This window comes from Caloenas nicobarica, chromosome 7 (assembly GCF_036013445.1).
Source record: "Caloenas nicobarica isolate bCalNic1 chromosome 7, bCalNic1.hap1, whole genome shotgun sequence".
Lineage (NCBI taxonomy): Eukaryota > Metazoa > Chordata > Aves > Columbiformes > Columbidae > Caloenas > Caloenas nicobarica.
Genome location: NC_088251.1, coordinates 22823601 through 22847551, shown reverse-complemented (window position 1 = coordinate 22847551; position 23951 = coordinate 22823601). Strand labels below are relative to the sequence as shown.

At 44.2% G+C, this 23951-nt stretch overlaps 1 protein-coding gene across 3 annotated transcripts in view; it reads left to right on the top strand.

Moving 5' to 3' along the window:
- The first annotated feature begins 4864 nt into the window (after positions 1 to 4864).
- The window catches only part of NDST2 (N-deacetylase and N-sulfotransferase 2), a 137853-nt gene continuing 118766 nt past the window's right edge, over positions 4865 to 23951 (top strand). For all 3 annotated transcript variants that reach the window (XM_065639129.1, XM_065639130.1, XM_065639128.1), the window contains exon 1: positions 4865 to 5099. The gene's annotated coding sequence lies outside the window, so the exon portion shown is untranslated. The remainder of the gene's footprint in view (positions 5100 to 23951) is intronic.

Below are 23951 nucleotides of genomic sequence, written 5' to 3'. Positions count from 1 at the left end.
CAAAGAGAGGTTCTGCTATAATTTCTGACATCCAAAGCAGCATCACTCATTAGGTAAGGTCTCTCCTGAAGCAGTTAATCTTATCATAATGATCTTTGAAGAAATGTTGCAGTATGATCTGATATGCACTAGAAGATACCTATAAAGTTAGTGATGATTTCCTGTGTTCTTAGTAGCTCTTTTAACCAGGACAAGAGTAATTTAAACACTTACTGAAAGCACAATAGTCAGACTAATGTTTATGTCAAGAATATTTATGTAGCATATATACGGGCCTTTCAGAGGGTTCTTGTGTATGTGTGTGATTTAAGTACATTTTTAAAAAGGTGATGGCGTTCCATTTAAGCTGTACTGTACGGCTTTACCACTTGCAAGTGCTCTATTAGCCAGTCTTGGGCAGGGGCACTGAAAAACAGCATAGAATCTGCTCCAGAAAGGGTTCCTGTCTTATATTTTGTTGTGCTTTACCTGACAGCAGGGATTGGAAGTGCAATGTGATAGCTCTAGTATTGAGCTATCAAGAAGTGATATTCCTAGAAACTTATTTTCCAGTATGCCATATCTGGTTAAAATCTGCTTATCCCATTGGATGGCATTTTGCCATCTTCCTAACGAAGAGAAGTGTCTGACTGTGGTTTTCTAAGGTCCCTCCCTCTCTCCTAATATATGCACATGCAGGCTCGTACACTTAGGTTGATTACTCTGTGGGAGACCTATGATTGATGGTAGCTTTTATTTGTGTCCAAATCAGATTGCCCTTTAAATCAGGATTGGTCTGCTCTCGCTTGCTGGGCTAGTGGCACGAAGTCTGGCAGGATATTTTTATGCTATAATATGTATGAAGCGTGGGAAGAAGCCTAAGCAGAACGAGACCTTGAGTCTCTATATCCTTTCTATTTTATTACAAAAACTGTTACTTTTTATGTGTAACTGATAATGTACACAAATAGACAAGGTATTTGACTGGCAGTCAGGAGTTCTGTGATCTGTTTCTGGTTTTGCTGTGGCTCTGTGGGATGACTGCAAACAAGCCAGTCGGGTGCTCTGTGCTTCAGCTTTTGCATTTGTCCGTGCAGATAATGAGACTGACCTCTGTAGAAACTGCTAGAAGAACCTGATGAACAGCAATGCAGAGCAGCTGGGTGGTATTGCTGCTACATATCACAGATGGCTTTTTTTTTTTCCTGAGAATTTGAAAAGTTTGGGACTACAGACTAATGCATCTGGAATGCTTGTTTATTTGGGTTTGGTATACATTTATTTTAGAGTTGGGGAAGGTGGTCCTTGGGGGCATTTAACGTGGATCGAGTGGAGAGTTATGAAGTTTTCCCTCGAGAGCCTTAGTGCCTGAAAACTCCTCACTTGCAGGAATGTTCTGCCTGCCAGTAAGGAATAGGAAGTTACCAGTCGGTGCGTAGTATTATGAAGAATTTCAAGCAAGCAATTTCTTCTATACTTAACAAGTATTACAAAAGAAAAATGCACATGCTAATGGTTTTTAAGACAACCTGGCCACAGTGTAAGGATGTAAATAATAAACTCTGTAAAATCTGAGTCTGGAAGTTCCTTATGCAGCAGTGGGGTCCTCTAAAGCTCAGGTGGATGGAGGTAAAGGGAAAGGTGGTTGTCCCTAATCTGTGATAATTTACATAGTTCTACTCATCATAATTATCCTTGAATGGATGGGCTGGATGAAATTTATTGACAAAAAACCTTTTTGTTAGTGCATCATATGACTGCATATTGGCAGAGTTGGAATTTGGCCAGTTCTTGTTGGAATGAAATACTGTTTCATGATGATTTATTTCTCCATGTTTCTGTGCAAAAGTGTAGTGTTGATACCAACAAGAGGACAGCAGGCAAGAGTGGCATCAAGGCTGTGCTTCAGAGGCCTTGGTCACATTGGAACATCACAGAGGTTATATCAGTAGTTATAGCAGTGCTACTCCTACATGGTTGTTCCTGTTCCACAAAGCAATTGTTTGTTTCTTACTACATGTTTAGAAGTTAAAAATAAATTGGAAAAAGCACTTACACAATAAGGATATGTTCTACTCATAGAATCATAGAATTGTAGAATAGTTTGGGTTGGAAGGGACCTTTGAAGGTCATCTAGTCCACCCCGCATGGAATGAGCAGGTTGGATCTGGATCTTCAACCAGATCAGGTTGCTCAGAGCCCCGTCCAGCCTGGCCTTGGTTGTCTGTAGGGATGGGGCATCGACCACGTCTCTGGGCAACCTGTGCCAGTGTTTCACCACTCTCATTGTAAAAAATTTATGTCTAGCCTGAATCTCCACTTCCTTTGGTTTAAAATCATTACTCCGTGTTTTATTGTAACAGGCCCTGCTAAAAAACGGCCTGTTTGAGATCAGTGACTCCACTGGCAATGACCATGGATTTTGCATCCCATGCCTTCTTGGCTGTATGAGATGGAGGAAGAAATACAGAGTTTTATGTCAGTTCCTGAAAGCAGTTAGGATATCTCAAACAATAATCAGGAACAATGGCAGTCATGGCTTCCTAATAAGACTGTTGTGTGTCATTGCTTTGGATTTATCATATTTTTCTTGTATGAAAGAGGTCCAAACCTTGAGATAGTCTTAAATGTTTTTAAGAATTGTAAACAGATTTCAGCCGTGTTTATTCCAAAATAGTATTAATGCTGAGATTATTTTACATATCATAAGTCAGCAAGTTTGAACACCTTCTGTTCTGTTACAATAACAGTAAAAATCTTCCATACCTTTTAGAAATACTTAATGGAGCTTCTACATAAGCAGTAACACATTTAATCTTTTATACAGTGCTATACTTCAACCTTCTCTTTTGAAAGTAACAGGTTTCCTGATCCATGAAAACTTCAATAGAAGAGAGAAAATAGGAATATTCATTGTAACTCAGTTTTTTACTGAATATCCAGGGAAGGATTGTTTGTTTACGTAACCTTAAGAAGGAGAAGTTGTTCCTTCGGAGAAATGCAGTGTTAGCAGGGATGGCATGTGCTAAGCGAGATGGGCACAGAGCAATATGACAGCCTGGAAGATGGAAAGGGAGTAATAAAGCCAGGCACTCAGAGTGGTTTGGAGTGTGAGGAGGCTGGTGTGGGGAACAGAGTGAAGATGCAAGATGGATTTAAAGGTGTCTTGCAAGTGAATAAAGGAAGCTACATAGGAGGCAGCTAGAAAGACGAAGGTGACAGAGAGATTGAGAGTAGTGATGTGGTGAAATGAGAAGGCAGGCAGGTGAATCCTGCTCTGGTGGTTTGAGAAAGCAGGAAGGGTTTGGAGAGATGGGGTGTATTTTAGGGTGGTTTCTTTCACTGCAGATTTAAATGGGATTTTAAGCCAATATTGTTGCACCTGTATAGTGTACTATAGTGTACAACATATGCTCCTGTCAATGATTGACCTCCCTCAGTGTAACTGAGATGGGTTGGACTGGGGAAGAGAGAGAAACTACCACAAAACTTTTGACATCAGAATATCAAACTGTGGTTTGAAATAGTAAATCCAGTTTCACAGAATGTAGTACTGGCTCATAAATGCTCCAAGCACATGACACAATGCTGAACTGCCACAAATTCCCTCCATTGGCTCCGATTAGCTCAGCTGTTTTGGGAAGTGCAAGGCCTGTGGTAGATCTGGTCTCACCTGCTGCTGCCACGCTAGCTTCGCGGTAGCTGCAGGCAGCGGGACGGTGCTTAATCTGATGTAAGCACTGTGGCACGTGTTTGGGTTAATTCAACAGAAATGCAGTCACGTGTTGACATATGTGCTGCTGGGTATCTTGGCAGCACGCAGAGCTGTGGGATGGGAGTACAGCCTCGGTGCAGGTGGTGGGAGCAGCTGCCTCATCAGCCTCTGCTGAGGTGGGGGTGCTGTTGGCCAGAAGCAAACAGGCTTTTGAACCACATTAAGATGTGGTTGCTCACAGGTTTGTCTGCTTGGTTATTTGATTCACCTGCTAACTCAGGTTTAACAGGCTTGCAGAAGCATGGTCAGTGCTTCAGGTGCCAACTGATTAGCTGAAGATGAAAAGCCCTGTATGAATGTGTCTGAAAGCAGCGACCTTCAAGCTTTTTCAAATTTTCAATAGAGGAACAGGCCCCTATACAGCAAATTTACATCTTTTGTTGGCTTTTTGAGGTTTCCTGGGAATGATCGACTGGGCCTCTGATTCTCAGACTGAGGGACAAGCAGCAGCACTTTGCCAGGATGAGGCACCTGCTTTTTTCCCTTTGCTCGCTTCTCTTCTGCCACCAGCCAGTTCTGCTGCTTTTGCCCGGCAGGTCCTGCTCCTGCTAATGTCTCCCATCCCTGTTTCGCTCTGCTGCAGCACGGTGCGTGTTTTCTGCAGAGCAATTCAAAAACCGGACCATGGCCACAGCACTCCCCACCTGCTGTGCACCTCTCCATCCTCAGCTGAGAAAAAAATGCTGCTGTGATGTGGCTCCACATCCCATTCTGGCTTCCTGCTACGATCTTATGTCTTTCTAAGTAGGAAATCGCACCGTGCGTGCGTTTGTTTTTCTCGGGAGGCCGCTGCCACAGCGGATGTCACAGCAATGTCCGTCCCTACCTACTGCTTTCATGGGCATCCCCCGCCTTCCGCGACGCCGGGACCGCAGCTGCACCCGTGCCCTGTCACCCAGGGCTGCGGCCGCGTCGCCGTCCCCCGCAGAACCGCAGCGAGCGGCCGCGCTTGCAGGCGGGGCGGCGCGAGCTACACCCGCCGCAGCGCGTTTGGGCGCCGGCGGGCGGCGGTGCCGCTCCGCCCCGGCCCGGCCCGGCCCGCCGCTGGGCCCACCCCCGCCGGCCCCCCCCGCCGTTCCCGCTCCCGGCGCAGCGGGGCCCGGCCCGGCGGCGGCCGCCGGCGCGAGGCGGCCGGAGGGCGGGGCCTCGCGCCCCTCCCTCGCGCGGAAGATGGCGGCCGGCCGGCGCGGCGGCGGCTCCCCCAGCGGCCGGAGGGACGCCCAGCGGCCGGCAGCCGGCGGGCCGCGGCCGGCCTGAGAGCTCCCCGCGGCGCCGGGGGACGCCCGCCCTCCGGGAGCCGTGCCCTGCCCACGCCAGCCCGCCCGGCGGGGCCTCCGTGCGGCAGGTGAGGAGGAGGAGGGTGGCGGGGGCGGCCCGGCCCGCGCGTCGGCGGGGGAAGGCGAGCGGCGCTGGCGGGGCCGGGGGAAGTTGTGTGCCGGCCGGGGGAGGGCGGCCCCGGGCACGGCGGGGGGGGGCGGTTTGTGAGGAGCGGCCGCGGGACGAGAGCGGCGGGGGCCGAGCTGGGGCGGGCGGCGGGGAGGGCGCTGCCCCCGCCCCTGAGGCGCAGCCCGAGCCCCGCGCCCGCCCCGCCGCCACCTGTGCGGCCCGGCCGCGCCGCCAGCGGACGCGGGCTCCCGCCAACGGCGGCCGGAGGTCTCACAGCCCTGCCCGGCTGCGCTTGGCGGGCGCCGAGCCCCAAGCCGCTGCCCGGAGCGGCAGTTCCGTCCCCCATCGCGGCCGCCGTGGCTCCCGCCCCTCGGAGCCCCTTCTCCCGGGCTGCCGGCGGGGCGCACAGTCCGGCACGGGAGCTGCGCTGCCGGCCTCCCTCCGGCTTTGTTTGGCGCACGGCGCCGCGTTGCGAACGGCCGGGTCGCTTGGCGCGGTGTCGACGGCCGCTGAACAAGTCGGCACGGACCGGGCGAAGGATGCTCGGTCCCCGTCGTACAGCAACTGGACTGTCTGTGCTGCACACGCTGCGCTTTAGGGGCTGTGTTCGGTGGAGGCCAACAGCGAGTACGGTTGTGCTAGCATGAAGACACAACGAAAGTGTTACGTAGGAAAAGCTGGTGGAACGTGAGGAGTGGTTTCTATAGTATTTCTCATTCTTTAGTCATTAAAACGTATTTGCAGTGGTAAAGAGATAAATGAAGCACGAGACACCCCTGTTTGCTTATGCAAGACTGAATGAACTCTGTGTTGCCCGAATAAACTCTGTGTTGCCTGAATTAGAAGTGGGCAAATGTCATGTATCTGAATTTAACCGCAAGTTACACTTTGCACACTGGGATTCTTTGTGGCCAAGCTTGACAAAGAAGTATTCAGAGTTGTTAATTGAACATGCATTTCTCATTAGGAAATGTAACCTTGCCCTTTGTGGCAAAGAGATAAACTAGAAACTTCTGATGAATTTTTCAGGTTATGTGCAGTCAACTCAATTACCTACAATAATTGGGCTGGAAGATTTTGGATGATGGAAGAATTTAGGCTAGCACTGGTATGGTGGGACACCTTGTGTACAAAAACACCCTGAGATCCAGAAATAATGACACACTCAGCAGCAGCCTCAAGAGTTTATCGAGTTGGGTGCCCACACGTGCTCACGTTGCCCATGTGAGCTGGCTCAGCACCCGCACCAGTAAGCGGTCCCGGAGCAGAGCTGCGCAGGGACACCCGCAGCACTCCTCTTGCCATGCGTTTGGATGGTGTTTCTGCACTGCACGGCAGTGCAGCTGTTTTCATGGCGCTGAGGTTACCGATCCAACTCTTGGCAGATCGAGCCTAAAAGGGCTTTTTAGTTTGTACTTCGCGCCACACAAAAGCGATTGCACTGTGTTAAGAGCTAGGCTGGTTCCAAAATCAGGCTGAGTCTGCTAGACCAGATCTGAGCCAGTGGAAAAACTCTGTGCTCAAATCTGGCAAACAGTGTGAAATGTTCTAAAATTTTTCCACTGTCAGCAACTGCGAACAAGTACATATCTCTTAGGGTTATTGTCTTGTGTGCTTACTGCTTTCTTTTAAAAGTCTCTTCCTCATACCAAATTCCTCTTTTTGTTCGTTCTTCCCTTTTAGTTTTTGCTTTTCTCTAAGTCCATGGTACGGTTTTTACTTGGTGCTGCTTCTCAAACACAGTGTCCTAATGTGTCTTTTCTTTCTCCGTTTCAATGTTTTCCCAACCCTTTTAGAACTGCTTGTTTTGTGTGCGTGTGTGTGTATATATATATAAATAAAGTGATTTTGACCTAGGAAGTACTGGAAATTTCAAAAAGCAGTGAAAATGAGCTGCAGAGCAAGGACACAGGGCAGCAGTAATGGTACATCTGTTGATGGCAGATTTTTCACTACTGTCGCAGAAATTATTTTGCTCTTGGGTATGGGTTCTCAAACCAGGTGTCAAGAGTGGAGCCAGTCCTATCCTTGCTGACCATGAGGAGAGAGGCATTCTGGGGCATCTGTCAGCAAAATGGGATTGCGATACAGAAAAATTGAGAATCACTCTTTTAAGGTGTGGAATAATACGTGCAAGTGTTCATAAGGACATAAGCGCTTGCGCTGGCGAGCTGTGTGTTTTTCAGCAGTATCTTGTAGTTTCAGTGATGGTGCTATCTGTGCCGTGGTTTTTCTGTAAGGCACGGTGTACTGTTGTGATGCCTAACCTTCAGTCTGATCTACATCAGAATTCACATAGGTGACCTCGTAGAAAAGCCTGAGACTAATTTTATATTAGCATTTATAATTCCATGATATCTGTAAAAAAAAAAAAAAGGGGGAGGGGTACCTACCCAAATTCAGATGAAGCTTTAGTGTGTCCTGAACCACAGCATATCTCCTCATCACTGAGCCTTGTTTCAGAGGTTTAAATGCCTATCTCAGATCTCTCTGTGGTATATCTGGAACATGCGGTGATACTCTGGCAGAGCTGCATAGATAAGATAATCCATTTCATTTTAATTGGCAGAGTTGTTTACACATGATCTCTCGCTCATTTTCGTCTTTTAAAGGAATGCTATCCGTCCCTGATTACAGCTCAGGTCAAAATCCCTCAGCACTTGTTGCAAATCTCTTTTAATTGGTCTCATTTAGCTCTCATAAGGTTGTGTTTTAATTCTCTCTCTTCTGAATCCTTTTCCCTAGTCTGTAATGTAATTTATTACAGGATATTTCATAGACAAGTGAACAGCCCCTAGCTGTCAGCAACCTTTGCGGTGTATCAAATTTCCAGCTCAACAGGCAGCTGCAGTGGAGTTTGGGTGTAAGGCAGTGATGCTGCAGCAGCAGCAGCACACGAGCTGGCTGCACGAGTGCTGGATCTGTCCCGGATTCTGGAAATAATTGGGGCGAATGCTCCCATTTGCGCTCTCTGCTTCTCTAGCCTTTTTGTAGCCATTGCTGATGCAAGGGCCTTTGAGTTCAATTTCTCCCTTTCTAAGCTGTCTTTCCAGTCTGTGTGATTGAATGCAAATACATCTAAGTTGCTGTTGTTATCTGATGACAGGCTTTGAGCAGCACAGAATTGGTAAAAGGCTGATGGTGGGAGCGTATTTTTAGAAGGCCCAGCGCAACCTTAGCTGTCTTTGTAAAATTCTCTGTGCTTCCCTGAATGTAGTTGCTTTGGTTAATTGAACGTAATGCAAAGAGGTGAAGCTCTGCGTTTCATTATGCCTGCACCGAGGCACTTCACCTCTGGCCTGTAACACAGTCTGCAGGCACGACCGCTGGTGCAGCTCACGCTTGTTCTCTGGGTGCTCTGACAGCAGCTCTGGAAGTCTCAAAGGCTGGGGTTTTTTTCTTTTTTTTTTGAGCTATGCACTGCCCTTACACTGGCAGTTTTCCCACCACAGCAAAATCAGAGGGGAATACATGCCTGTGCTTCAGCTGCTGGAGATCCCAGCCTGTGTGGTGCAGCAGCGAAGGTACAGGCAGAATTTCTGCTTTGCTGATCCTGCTCTGGAGGCAGGAATCTCCAGCAGAGCCGTGGAGCACAGTTATGTCTTAAATCGCCACTGAAAGATTTACTGGAGTACATACATCAGAGCCCTAACTGTTCTTTCTGCATAGCGATATTTGAAGGTCTCAGGCCTTTGGCAATTGCTGTTTGGGGACTGTTTTTCAATATAGACCTGTATCCAGAAAGGAAATTATATAGATCACTTGACTCAATCCATATGTGCCCTATTAAAAATGCAGTAGAAATCTCTAGACATGAATGATGAATTAATCTTCTGCACCAGGAAGATATCCTCCATCACGTTCTTGCATGCTCTGATATTTTCAGTAAGCTAACTGATCTAGCAGTGGATGCGAGGGAGTCGATAAGATTATAAAATGCAGTTTAGACCTTCTCAAAATATTTGTGGCTTACACTGGGTAATGTCACAAGATCTCTTGTCACAGAAGTGGGAATTGATGTTTGCTTGTTTTTTAAAGCTGTCCAAACACTCCAAACAAGGAGAGGGATGGTCTCAGTCTGTCTCTATATATATAGACTCAGCCTGCTTTTGAATTTGTTGAGTAAAATGGGTAGTGCAAAATAAGTGAGGACAGCTTCACACAGAACTTGCTTATGTACTAACAACACCAAGCAGATGTTCAGAAATAGCTGTCTCTTCCAGGTGTGTTTGTAGCTGTATGTAACCAAAGCTGTTCTTCCTGCTGGGGTTGCAGACATTGAATATCAGCAGTGTTTGCAGCTGCTCTCAGGCTGAAATGTTAAAACCTTAACTTAGTCTAAAATACTGCACGCTGTCTTTCCAGTAAGTAAATTTAATATTTGTCATGAAATAAAAATTAAAAAGTTAAGCAGTAAAACTATATTTGTCATGAAATAAAAATTAAAAAGTTAAGCAGTAAAACTAACACTGATTAGATACCAACATTCATTTTTTTTTTTCCAGAATCAAAGGAGGGTGAAAAGGAGGGACACGCTTTGTCCTCTGCTCAGTGTGTGGGGCTTGTCCAGGTCCTAACGCTGGTCTCTGTGCTCTGTGTGTGTGTCACACCACAGTTACCATCTTCAGTGCTTTGGTGCAAGTTTCGAGTGTGGGATGGGAATGAGGGAATGTGATCTAGGGTTTTGGTGGGATCCAGATACAGCTGTACTGCACTAGTCTGATCTGTTTTCTCGCTGTGCTGCAGTGCGTTATTCTGATTTTTTTTTTTCCTTTTTGGAAGCGTCTGCATTAGTGGAAAAGATTGTCTTGGACATTCCCTGTAAAGCAAGAGGCAGCAGTGTCTGTCCCCTCCTCTCCTACCTGCCTGTCCCAGCTCTGCAGCTCACACGAGGAGACAAGGGCTCGCAGGGGCCTCCTCAGGGAGGAGGGGTTTCCACAGCAGGGGAGAGAGTAGGACATGAAACTGCATGTGTTAAATGACATGCCAAGTCACAGCCCTCGCTGGGACTGAAGATCACTGCCGCTTTTATTTATTGATGTATGTTCTTCCACTGTATTTAGCAGCTCGCTTGAGAGCTGGGTTGGCATAGCCGATGCAACAAGGAAGGAGGGATGGCAAAATGACAGTTTTATCCCTTCTTAATCTCTTTTTGCAGTTCTGGTCTGCCATCTGGTCAGTCTCTTTGAAAGCGTACAACCCCAGCACCCTGTCCTTTCTCCTCTGTTTGTTTCTCCAGTCTCCTAAATCCTTCATTTCTGTATCAGAAACTCTCCAAGAATATGGCGTTCCTCTGGGTGGTTCATGTTGGGAGGCTCCCATGTCAGGACCATTAGATTATGTGACGGAGCTACTTGTTTTACTTTGATCATGTTTAGTCTTACGATTCCGGATGATTCCATTAGCCTAATATTTTATTGGTCTTTGAGCTTATCTCTAATTAATGCTAATTTGCTTGGCAGTACTTCTGAAGTAAAATCAGAGCTTGCATGTGGATTTCTAGAGCTCTTCAACAGGTCTTAACTCTTAAATTTTCAATTACTTTGCTATAAATGCCTCAAAGGAAACAGTGGAATGACAGGCCTGAGCTGTGGTAGACTCCAAGTAGTAGAGATCAATTTAGAAAAAAACAGGAAACTTGAGATTTACTTTAGAAAGGTTAGAAGAACCCCAGAACATTTTATAGATATCTGTTTTTGTCTTAAGAGCCCCTTACTGAATGGCTTTGTGTTAGCTTGCTAGCCCTACCGGGTACTTTAAAGTGCATGGGAAATTTCATGTCAGAAGGGTCTTTTAAGACAGTCAGTCCTGTCATCTCTTGGATGATGAGCGTCGGACTCATCTGACTACACATGAAGATCTACAACCAAAGTGTCCACATCTGAGCTAGGCACTGTAATTTATGAAAAGGATATGCTAGGGTGAAATTCCCGCTAAGCCAGATGTCCACATTTGGTGAGGTGAATCATATTCTGGAAGTTCTTTTTTGTTTTTCCACCGAGTATAATGAAAACTGAGGATGTTAGTCCAGATGTAGAAAATGACAGCAGAACAGATACCTGAGCAGAAGGTAAGCTCAGCACCTCCCAGAGTGACACTAACTTGCTCCTAATCCCAGACTGCTTTCAGTGCAGCATTTTTAATACCTTCACTGATAATTGATTTAGATGAATTTGTCTCTTCTGAGTTGAGCTATGTTTTCCATCTTCAGAGCACCTTTTCTCTAGTTGGTGGCTGTGGGGGTTGGTTTGTTTGGTTGGTTTGGTTTGTTTTTTTAGCTAATGCTGATGCAGTGATTCTGTGCCACTCACACTTTATGTTGAAAGCCTTTGCAAATGATGAATGTTACAGCATGCCCTGCAGCTGTCGATGGGCTTTGCCCTTGCCTCTGTGGTTTAAGTTGTTCAACAGCCAGGGTTCCCCTGTGACTGGTAACCAGGACCTTACTGTGGTCCGTGCCAGCCATGCCAGTCCCGGAGAAGTCAGACCAGGTCATGAGTAGGTTTTCGTTCAAGTCAAAACCTTGACTGCTGAGATTACAGTTGGCTGTGGAAGCAAGCTGAATGTCAAAATGTCAGGTAATGGCCTATTATTTTTTTCTGTAAAGAGTCAGGCTTCCCTCCTGCAGAGTCTGGTGTTTGCACTGCTGGAAGTTTTAGCTTTGAACGAATGGCGAGGTCAGGCTTGGAGTGGCCCAGCGCAGTGGCACATTGTGTCTAGATCCCTGCTGCAGATGAATAATGTAATTTCACAGCAAATCGAGTAATTTTTAATATTTGACAGCCCAAGGTGAACAAGGAACACAGTAAGACTGGGACCTTTGTGCAATCTAGTTAAAGGCAGAAACTTTCAGTGGAGAAAAGGTTGGTGTCTTGACTGACTCCTTAAAATGTCATCCTCTTCCATCTGTCATCACCTGTGTCTTGTTTGTGTTTCTCTTCTGGGCATCCCCTGTGTGTGGGTCTGTTTGGAGTGCAGAGAGATGTCTTTGAAGTGGCATCATTTGTCTCAGTTGTGGAGCTACAGAACTGAAATCATCGGCACCTTACTGTTGGTGAACTGCTTGTCCTTCCAGTTATTGAGGGCTGCAGAGGTATTAGAAAGAGCAGGCAGTGTAGACATTGCATTGATCAGTGCAGAGTGGTGATGCGTGAGGACCGCCGCAGGTTCATGTTTCATCAGCTGTGTGAATCTGCTTTCAGGGGAACGATATGAGCTATCACAGTGTCGAATCTGTCTTTTCAGTGGGATAAAGTGGGATCCTGGCCCAGTCCAGCAGTTGCAAAGAGGCAGATGCATTCGAGCATTGAAGCCTGGCAAAAATTGCTAGTCTCCATGTCTGATGTATGGTGCAGAACACCTCTGAAACATCAAGCTTTCCCCTGCTCCCCCATTTCAGTTACAAATAGTGTATTTGAATTTGTTACTTGTAATTTCTTTGTTTTTATTAATTTTTAATTAAATGTTCTGGTTACAGTCAGTGATAACTTCAGCTCGAAGTGCATGTACTTTACTTGTGGCTGAGTCATAATCATCTTCCTCCTAAGCAGAGATCTGTCACTGTCTCCTGATTTAGTTTTTTCTGCAGGCTTTTGTCCATATCCTTCCTTCATGTTCCTTTTTCAGGTCTGACCACTTGTATCAAAGCATGAGGTGAATAAGTCTACTTCCCTGAGTCAAGGCTACCATGAAAACGTGCTGTTATGTATTAGCATCTGTAGTGTAGTATCGTGTAACTGTGCACGGAACAGAGTATGTTTCCATGGCCCAAGTCCACATAAACATGTAAACACAGAGCTTTCTGCAGGAAAACTTGCTTTGCCTCGACAAAATATTGATGTTTGCCTTTCCCAGCATTACTTTTAGATACAAGTTCCTCACTAACCACACGTGACGGTACAGCGCCTCTGGTAGCAGGCACAGCTCAGAAGTCCCTTTTGGTCTTGCGCTGCGTACGTGGGCAGGTTAAGAACAAGCTAGTGTTCAGGGATGGTTGTAATTGCAGCTGGTGTTGAGTATGATGTTGCTCTGAGGTTGTTATAGTTAATTCCTTTGCACGTTGTAGAACTACTGTGTAATTATCTTATTTGTATGTCAGTCTTAGCTTTTTTGCATTGCTAAATGAAAACAGGGTGAAGATGCCCTTTGAACATTGTCCTCTTGGTTTGCATTTAAGCTGATGCTACCCCTGAGGAAAGCAATTCGGTCCTATCCTGACCCTTCCCAAGACTGGCACAACCACTCAGCAAGCAGGATCAGGAAACTGACGTGGAAATAAAAATAAACAGAACAAAACAAGCCTCCTTTTTTCTATGTTATCATTCTCCAGTAGACAAAAAGTTACTTTTCAGTTGATCAGTAAGAAACCCAGTCAGGCTCAAATGCTTTTGTGTTGGCACACCACACGGCCTTGAGGACAGGGTGAGTTGAGTGAGTGCCAGGATGGCTCTCTTTGGGGGAAAGGAGAGGTGTCACCACATGAACACATGCCAAACGATCCCCTTAAAAGTACAATGTCACATGGTGTAAGCTGAAGAGGAGTCTTACGCTACTTCTGTCTGCATCAGTCCGGCAACATTTTTAAATGTCAGATTTATCTGGGTTAGACTTTACTAACAGTGGTCATGACAAACTCCAAAAGGATATTGGAAACAAGCAGCATGGTAAGAGCTGAGCTGTGTGCCCAGTCTGAGTGAGTAGCTGGAGCCCTTCATTGCTGCCTCTTCTTTTCCACCTCTACTCGGACATTGGATTACTTGTTATATCCGTGATTTCAGCTGAGGGCAAAGATTGAAGAAGTCATAGAGGAGGAAAGCAGTTGCTTTGACTGAAGTACGGACCAGACCTGGGGTCACAGGTTCTACACTATACTTTTTTGCATCCTACCTGCCAGCTTCTCTGATGAGTAGTGCTGCACTATCTTTGTGTTCCTGTGCAATTTACCAGAAAGACAGGATGCATTACGTCAGAACACTAGTCGCGAATAGTTCTTGGATTTTCCATACTTCGTTTATTTAAAAAAAAAAAACCCTCTCTGTTTTGCTCAACATCTTTTCCTAGCACCCTGCCACTGACAGTCTGACCCATGATGCTATTCTGGACAGGTCTTTGAGGACTCAAATTGCTGTGAGTGCTCAGGCCCCTTCCCCTTCCTGCTATTATATCTTCCTGAAATGCATCCTGTGCAAGGGTGAAGATCAGTGAGATGCAATGCTGAAAGAAAAAGTAGTGGCAATTGATACAGTGTCTGCACTGGAAGCAAGACTGTTTTTGAAGGATATATCTGTAAACTGTTTGGTCTTATAGCCTATATTCAGTAGTTTTTATTATAAAATGAGCAAGCTTAAAAAAATAATAAAGGCAAGCACCTCTTCATACAGATCCAGGTGTAAACCAGGAATGCAAGGTTCTGGTTTTCCCCCATCATTAGGCTTCATGTGGAGAAAACATTAGGTAGGGATGCAGGGTGTGCTTGGTCTTCATGGGGTAGTGATTTAGAAATCTCATGCTTGCTCTTCCAGGATGGGACTGATGGCATCAGTCTTGAAAATGAGTTTTGAGAGCTCTGCTGTTTCTGTCTTGTCTTCGCAGCCCTTTGGCACTTGTGTTATGCAGCCTCTGCCACCAGCGCTGTTGAGATATCTGTGACTTTTGCTGGGGCTGAATGGAGTTCCGTGTTCCTTTGCAGTCATGACCTTTTACCAGAGCTGTCTTCCAGTGTAGCTATGGAACTGTTGACAAAGCTGGAGAAGTGGTTGCAAAGCTTGTGAGCACACATGCCAGAACTTCCACGATGGCCAGAATGAGATGAGGGAACTCTTAGCCAAATGAAATCAAATGACCTTGTATGCACAGATATAAGGATATAATCTAACATTCAGATCTTAAGTTTAGATTTCCTACCATGAATTATCCTTAGGTAATATTTTTTAGGAAAATCTTGCCATCTAGCTTGATTCCAGCTGTCTGGAAGGAAAAGGAAAGAGAAGCAGAAAGAAATGTTTGTTTCATCTAAAGCTACAAGAACAGACTGGGTACTGCAGTGAAATCCATCCTGTGAATGTGAGGAGACTTCTCATCCCTTTCTTCTGCCTGTAAGGCTGGCCTTACTGAGACTGCAGGAAAAGAGATCAGTGGGGAACACGAGAAAAAAGTAGAAAGGACTTTCAACTAGTACTGATCTGAATCTAGTTTTGAGTTGGTAATACTGGTGCAGAAGACTCTTTGTCCGGTCACTATCGCCCAAGAGCATCTTAAACAGGGATGAGGAAGTGTTTGAAATGTTTGTTAATTTTTATTGGTTTTGGAAATTGCAAATTCTAGGAAGCAGTAGATGAGAGCAGTGAGAGGAGTAGTTCTTCCCCTGCCGTGGTTACTCAGATTATGGGTCTCTCTCCTGGAGCGCAAGTCATACAGTGCGGTTTTTTTGGCTTGGCAGACTTCCTACACAAGGTCAGCATTGCCGTTACACGGGTAGCACGGCATCATCATGCTTTCAGTGTACTAGCTGCAGAGGTTATAAATGACTACTGATTTTTTTTTTAATACTGCAGTATTTAAGTATTCAACTTGAGGCATTTTATTAAAGGGGCCTCATTACCAGAGCAAGCGCCAAGTGCTTTAAAAATTCTGTGCCTATTTAATGTAGCTCATATTGGGCATAACTAATCACTGCTAAGGCTTAAAATCTTTGGTGTATAGTGCATCTGGGAGCAGGTAGCTATGAGACTGGGCAGAGGAATCCCCTTTCTCTTCCCTCTTCAGAAAAAGCTCTTTCTTAACACAAAGGTCCAATTGCTGCTGGTTCTTGTATAGTGTGCAGAGCATAGCAATATGCAGGCAGCAAACTAATGCAGAGTGCTCTCCTGTCTAGTGTTTCATTGTTCTTTCTGCCTGAGGCTTTGCAACCTTGGTCTTTTTTAGTTAAAATCTTTAAACAATGGATTATCTGTTTTCACAGGCTTTAGAGGATTTGAAATAGCAGTTACCCTTAGGCATTTGGCTCAAGATTACAGCAATAAATACATTCATCAGAGCCCCCTGGCCCTTCCAAGAGCCAGGCAGTCGTAAGATTAACTCTGCCGTATTCTTCTGCATCTACCTCCAGTGAAGTGTGTCGATCTCTTAACAATTTGAGGTAAATCCGGTTCCTCCTGACCATTTGCACACAGGTGGTTTGTGAGAAAGTGGAGATGTGTGTGGTGAGGTTGAGACCACCTACAATAGGGGGACCTTCATTTTTGCTGAGGTATTGGTCTTTACTGCATTACCAATCTGTATTTTCCAGGAGATCAGAAACCCGTTTTGAAAGCCAGCATTGCATTTTTTCCCCCCAAAGCTCAGCAGTCTGAAGATTTCCTATGGCTTTAAAATTTTCGAATTGGAATGTAACTTTAATCAATATTGATGTTTCAGATCTTTGTGGGCCAGCTGCTGTTTTTCTGAAAGATGGTGCTAGGGCTGGAAGGCCCCATACTGTGGATTATAAACCAGTTGCCACCCAGTTCTGAAATCTGACGTGGCAATTTCTGTAATAGCGTTTCCTGATTGCAGTTGTTTAAACAGTGAATGTAATGTTTTTGTTCTGTTACTATGAGATCTGAAGTAGTTTACAGATATCAGACATTCTGCTGTGTTGCTTCGAAGAAAGATGTCAGCTGTCAGGAGGAGACCTAAAAGTCACTTCCAATAAAAAGCTACATTTTCTAAAACAGTTTATTCCTGGTTAGAAGAGCTGTTTGTTGTATGACTTTGCACAGGCTGTGCTTTGCACCGTAGGACATACTTTCTTCTAAAGAGCAGCTTTATGTCAGGAAAGTTCATTGCATAGGGAGATCTATGATGTCCATACATCTGAGGTTCTGTGAAGATTTCCTAACAGATTCTATTGATTTTCAAGAAGTGCTATTTCCCAGCCTTCTGAGCTGTTCTTATCACACCAAATCATGCTGCTCATCACTATTAAACAGCATGTGCTGGTTGGCCGCTGGCTTTATCAAAAGACCCTCCCAACACAGGTACACAAATTGGAAAGGGAGAAAAGTCAATTCTCTTTAGAAGGTTTTTGTACTTTGCTTCATTTTTTTTCTTCCTTCCAGCAGGTAAGTGATGATAAACATTTACTAAACCACACTGTATGTTTTCACAGTATATAATACACATTACCTTTGCCTTGGAAAACTTTGAGCTTACTTTTCAGCAAGAGATACAAGTGTTTAAAGTATTTGTAAATAGAGCTGAGTCAGCTTCAGCACTTTGCTACATAATTTTTCATCAGAAGATGGTGGAAGCATGGAGTCTTTTTTTGGGCTATTACTTAAAATGATTGCATAATTTTCTACTGTAGTTTTAGTCTTCACCACCACACCTCAATTCGCCTTCCAGAGTTACCAGTTCTCTTTAATTCCTAAATTGGTAACTTGCCTGAGCAACATAGTGGGTTTTTGTCTGCACTCTGAAGGATCTGTATATTGAGGCTGGTGTCTTTTTCACTCATGTGAATAGGTGGGATAGGGAAATGAATACGAACAATCATGAACATCTGTTACTGTGGTTTTGAGTATTAAGAAAAATACAAGTGTAAATACAAAATATATATAATCTGTGGTTATTGATATGGCATTAGAGTTGGAATACTCTTTTATGTTCCCGTGAGAATTAGCTGACAGATACAATGTCAAGGGAATAAATATAGCTTAAGCATACTTAAGACTTTGTAGAGCTGGTTAGAAATTCTGGAGATCCCAGTGGCAGTGAGCGTGTGTGAGGCTGGGGCTGACCCTGGTTTCTCCTGAGCTGCAGGTCCCTGCCTGCTGGATATGGTCAAAGTTGAGAACCTGTCCTGTAGTCTGGGGTCTGCAGTCTCTGTACAGAGGGGACAGGAGGGAGCTCCTATATGGGGGCACCCAGGAGCTGTGAGCTGGGGCAAGCCAGTGTACAGGCTGGTCCTTTAAAGGAGATGGAAGTTGGAGCTGTTAAGTTTTGGGAGATGGAGACTATGGCTGATGAAAAAAAGACGTCTGATTCTGGGAAATGAATGGGGTTCACAGAAATGGTGGACGTGCTGAGGTGCTAGTAGGCTTTTGGGTGCTAATGAAATGGAAGATATTCCATCAGGAGGGTACTGCATCTGTCACCTTGTCTTGCCAAAGGGGAAGTGTTAGACAGGAAACTGACAGGTGACCAGCAAGGACAGGCAAGCATGGCACGAGGAACATGAGAAGGTTGGATTCTAACAGGTTAGGTGGGAGAGACAGGCTTTGGAGGAGAAAAGAAGGTGAAGTAGCTAAGATACAGGTAGCAAGAAGTAGATACAAAGGTTTGTAACACCTTCTTGTGCTTGGATGGAATCCAGGTCTCTGAATCTGAAGACCTTGCTGTCAGAAAATACCTAAAACCAATGCTGCTTCCTTTTCTTCTTCCACACTGAGAACAATCACCTCTAGCTGCTATAACTTGTGGTTAGCTCAAGATGCCCCAGTGGCAGATCAGATGATAGCTCTGCCCATGCAATATATCAGTTGGATGATTATGTAGTGGAATTAGTCGTTTAGGATTTTGTTTTAACACAGAAATTGGGGACAGGGGAGAGCGCACGCGTATATGGGTATGAATGTACACCACCATATTCAGATATTCCGAAGGCTGGGAGGACAAACACATATAAGATAGAAAATATTGGACTTGATTTTGCCTATAAAACCCGAATGTGCCCCCCCCCCCCCCCCCCCCTTAAAATAAAACAATTTCTGATTTACAGGGATCATGAAAATACCAGGGTTGGATGGGGGAAATTAATTTTCCCAAACTTGTTCTTTTAATTCTACCATCTATACATGTTTTTTTTGTAATTACTATAAGGAAGAAAGCATGGTACAGGTTGAAGGGGGTTTTTTATCTACTGGTATTAATTTAAATTTTGGAACCCAACAGAGTGAGTTAAACAGGCACTGTTTAGGTGTTAATTATTCTTACTGGTGTTATAGAGTGGTACGTGCAATTTGAAGCTTTGAAATACTAGAGCTCGGGAGCTGAGCTTGCTGTGTTCACTAGGACTTTTCCCTGTCTTTGGGGAATAATGAGTTGCAAAAAAAGTCATACCTTGAATTACTTCCTGTATTTTGTCCTTTGGTCTTCTGTGATAATAGCATCAGTGGTTTGGCCTAAACGATAGTGAGGCTTTGCTAGCATAGAGGGAGAAAAACCCATAAATCTAAGCACTTTTAGGAAAAAGGAAGTAGAGAGATTGAGGGTAGGAAGTCCTGTGAAACAGCTTAATGTACAGTTTAGGAGCCAGCGATTTCCTTTCCTTTTGCAGTCATCTTGTCCAGATGGCCTATTTTCTTTTTCCTTATCAAGCCAGCCTCTTTTTCTACCTGATTTCTTCAGGGAAAAAAACTACAAGAATAACATACAGTGGCACAGGTGTTTTTCAGGCCATGAAATTTAGTGATAGAGCAAGGAAGCAGGCAGGAATCCACTGCTGGAGAAGCAGATCCCTCAGGTGGTAGGATAAATGATGATCAGATCTCTCTCCTCATCCGTCTGCTGCATGTCCTATCAATGCAGATCGCTGACCACCTTGCGTTTGTCTTGCCTGTGAAGAAGTGCGTGGCTTCAGAGTATATTCCAACGTAATAGCAAACCTGCAAAGTCTTTAGACAAAACAGGTTATTGTGAGTGATTGTGAGGAAATGCCTTTAGACTCAAGACTGAAGCAGTAGTTCAGAGAGGTATGGCTCCCCTTTTCATCTCAGTGGCGTGTTAGCACAGAGTTGTTTCACTAGTTGCACTTTTTTCCATGAGGATTGCTCCTTTTGTAATTTATATCTGTAGAGATTTAAATTTGGAGGCTCTTAGTGGAGTCGGTCTGTTTTCTGTTGAACCTGGTGATGTAGATCAGCAGTCCTGGGATCTGGTACTTCATTCTTAAGCAGTTCTGAACAAAAAATATCTGCATGATCAGTGGTTCATTAGGCACTATAATTAAAGCAGACCCATTTTCCCATATTACCTAGTTCAAATCTATGCCTTTACATTGAAGAGACCAAAGAGGTTAACAATCAGTTGATCACTGTGTTAAAACAAAAAAATGCTTCACCTCTGCTCTGTTACAAGGCCACCTTATTGTAAGACTGCTGCTGGCAACCTGTGTGCAAATTTTGAAGTGTCTGCCTTTTTTGTAACTTCATGGAAAGTCGTTAATTCTCAGAGTTGTGATTGGTATTCATATGATATTTTAATACAGAGGGGAATAGGTGGTCCTTGCATCCAGAAGCTTACTACTGGGAACAGGTAGCGTACAGATTGAATGGGAGGTACGAGACACAGCAAACATTGGTGTTAGCTGCCTGCTGACCTGTAGCTTGCAGGCCCTTTTAACTTCTGAGGATGCACAGGAGTATTTTTGAGCCTTCTGCCCATTACAGGGGGAAGGCGGGCTGGTCAGTTGGCTGTGGGAGCAGGCGTCCGATCTTCTGGAGCAGAAAGGCTGGGAGACAGCCACAGACTTTGCTGGTGGGTTTATTAAACAAACAATAAAATTAAAACAAAACAAACAAAAAAGAAAAACAACATCAAACCAAAACCAACCAACCATACAAAAAAACCTCAACCCCACAAAAAAGCCCTAACAGGAAGTGAGTCACATTCCTCTACCTTTGTCAGCAACACCCAAAGGAAGCTGGATACATGTTTTCCATATTATAAAACAAACTTACTGTATCAGGTGTTGAGGCTTGGAAGAGAAACTTATGCAGAAGAGGGAAAATTGATAGGCGAATAAGTCCTTTTTAGAATGTTTTTTAAAAGGAGCTTAAAGGAGATTTTGATTTGTAATCAACCTTTTCATTTTGCGCCCAACATTGAATTCAGCTGCTTTGAAGCTCTAGGTAGTTCGTCTGTGCCAGAAGTTATTTTTTGGGATGAAATGGAAAATGGCATTTGCTCAAGGCCTTTTCGTAAAATGCTCTTACCTTTTATCTTGTCCACATAACATGCATCTGTGGAAGATGCTTCCTGTGTCTCCCATTCCCGCACACTTGACTCCTTAATTAGCAAGTAACTATTTTTAGTTATTTGTCAATAGTATATCAGGGAAAGGTAAAAATGAGTGAATTGAGTAGAACACAGATTACTCTTTGGAAATAGTTCAACTGAATTCTCAGTGATAACAGCAGAGAAAAAGGAAAACAGTAGCTTATATGCAGGGCAGGTCTTTACCCTGTTATATTGTTTGTGGATAGACCATGTACCATGTCTTTTTCAAAGGACCTGCTAAAATAATGGATTTCCAAGCAGGTGTCACTGGATTGCATTGCAGATTTACCGGAGGCTTGTGTGCAGTGGAAGGGGTAGCAGTAGCTGCAGTGTTTGGTGTATGACCGGTTTGAATGTCTCTGGCTCATCCAGATTGAGCACTCTTCGTCCTAACTCATCTCTAAAGTGCCAAAAGACCTTTTTTCATATGCCCTAAAAACACAATGTCATTTATACTTGGTCATTGCCAGCGTCAAATGATTCAAAAGCATTGAATAAGCTTCTGTCATTTTAGAAGTAGTGGTGACCTCATCGTTAGACCCATTAGAGACATCCCTTAATTTAATATTTTAAAAAACTGTTGAATCATCTGGAATTGTTGTTCTAATAAATGGAGAGATGATTCGACCAGGTGAAGCCCTGATGGCTAACATCAGGGAGATAATACCAGATCTTTTTAAAAGTATTTAGATATCTGTCCAGTTGTCAATATAAAAAAACCTGAAATCAAATAAGAATACTTTTGAAGATGGATAGCAAGGTATTTAATCTGTTTCAGGGCCACTTGTAATTGCAAGAGATGAATTACCGGCTATGCAATGTTTCTTAATTGGGGAGAGGGTCACACACTTCTTATCGAGATTTTTGGATGATGGAGGGGAAGCTAGGTAGCACACTGACAGGGGTTTGGCTTCAGCTTCTGTTGGTGGTTCTGGCCAGATCAGGACAGAAGATCCAGTTCCTGGCAGTGAGGAGTATGAGGCAATGCCTCAACCCGCTCTAACCCTGTGGGATGAATGAAGAGGACAAATTGCTGTATCAGAATCTCTGAGTGGGTTGTTCAGTGTATTTCTTCCTTTCTGTCCTTTAGCTAAGTAACCACTTCCAGTAATTTTTCAGTATCCTTTGGCTGGTTTTTGTATATGCCACTTTCTTAATTCTGTAAAACAATATCATGAAGGCACCGTCTGCTGCAGACTTCGCATCCTGCAGGTAGGAATTATGTATGATGGCAAGTTCAGAAGAACAATACTCCAGTGAGTACCTAATTTGTACAGCTGTTATGCTTATTCCTACCATCAAGGGAGGAGTGTCTCTTCCTAGTATGCTACAGTTATGCTGATGTGTGCTCAGAAAGACTAGAAGCACTTAAAAAACCATGTATATACCGTGGTATTGCTGGTAGTTTCATGATGGGGATTTGATCCCGTTCTGCCTGGACCTGGGTGTTGAGCTGTGAGGAAGGTGCTCTGAGCTCTGTTATTAAGCCCCAGTGCAGGGGCACAGAAAGGGTAATACTGCTGGAGAGAAACATCATCTCGGATGCAGAAGGTGCAGCGAATGTGTTGTCAGTAGCTTTCATACCGATTACAGAATCTCTATGAGTTATGGTCATTGCAGAGTACTTTCTATTTATGAAATAGTTTCTCTGTAAAAGAGATACTGACCATTTCTTGTTTAGAGTGGTGGTTTAAGAATAGATAGCTTGTTGTCATCAGAAAGGGAGACTGTCAATGGTACTGGAAAGTAACAAATCCAGTTCCGGCTAAAGGAAAAATACTTCATTCAGTGCACAGATTAGTCTATGGGAGTCATTGCTGCTGTACATCATTGAAGCTAAAATTTCATGGGATCAAACATAAGCAGATGTTTCTGTGTTACGAGAGTAGTAGTTGTTGTATAGAAAAATCTTGCAAATGAAAACAAACTTTTAAGGACTTTTGGAAAGGACAGACAGCTTCCTTGAGTTTAAGGTATCCCTAAGTGTAAAGGATAATAAGAAGGACTACTCTTCTTGATGACTATTTTGCAAATATGACTTCAAGGCTTGCTTCTGCTAGTCTTTGAAATACCTGGCACTGGACAGTACTGATAGTAGGATACTGATGTGAAAGAGTTTTAGGCCAAATTCAGAATGACATTTTTCTGTCCTGTATAATTTTGAAGTGTTTTAAATAACTATGATTCTTACCAGACCACAAAACAATTATGAATAACCCACTAAAAACAAGGTGCTATATTCAGATTATTACACTGGTGATAAGATACTAGAGAGAAATGTATTCTGCAATGCAGGCAGGCCACTTAAAATAAATGCAGGCTTTTGAAAGGCTTGAAATTTTTCTTTCTTTGAGGTATCGTCATGTCACGGTTTCTCTTATCCTTCCCCATACGGTTTCTCTATCCCTGTACGGCTTCTCTATCCCCGTATGGGCCACCAATAAAATCTGTCAAGTTTTAATTGCAAGGCAACAATAAACCGTGGCAGATGCTCTCTGTTAATCCTCCCTCCACCCTCTCCACATAGGAAAAAATGATAAGAAGGGTAAGGAAGAGAGACTTCAAGTTGGAAAAGTTTTAAAGGCTTTATGAATGCTACTAATAAATAGAGAAAATATTACAAAATATACAAAACCAATCTTGAATATCCCGGGTAGCAGCTTTGCCCCCTCTCGGTGGAGGATGGAGTTGGCATCACTCCAGTGGCTGCAGGGCAGGCACTCGGCAGACCTGGGTGGGACTTCACAGCAAACTGGAGCTGGATTCAGGGATG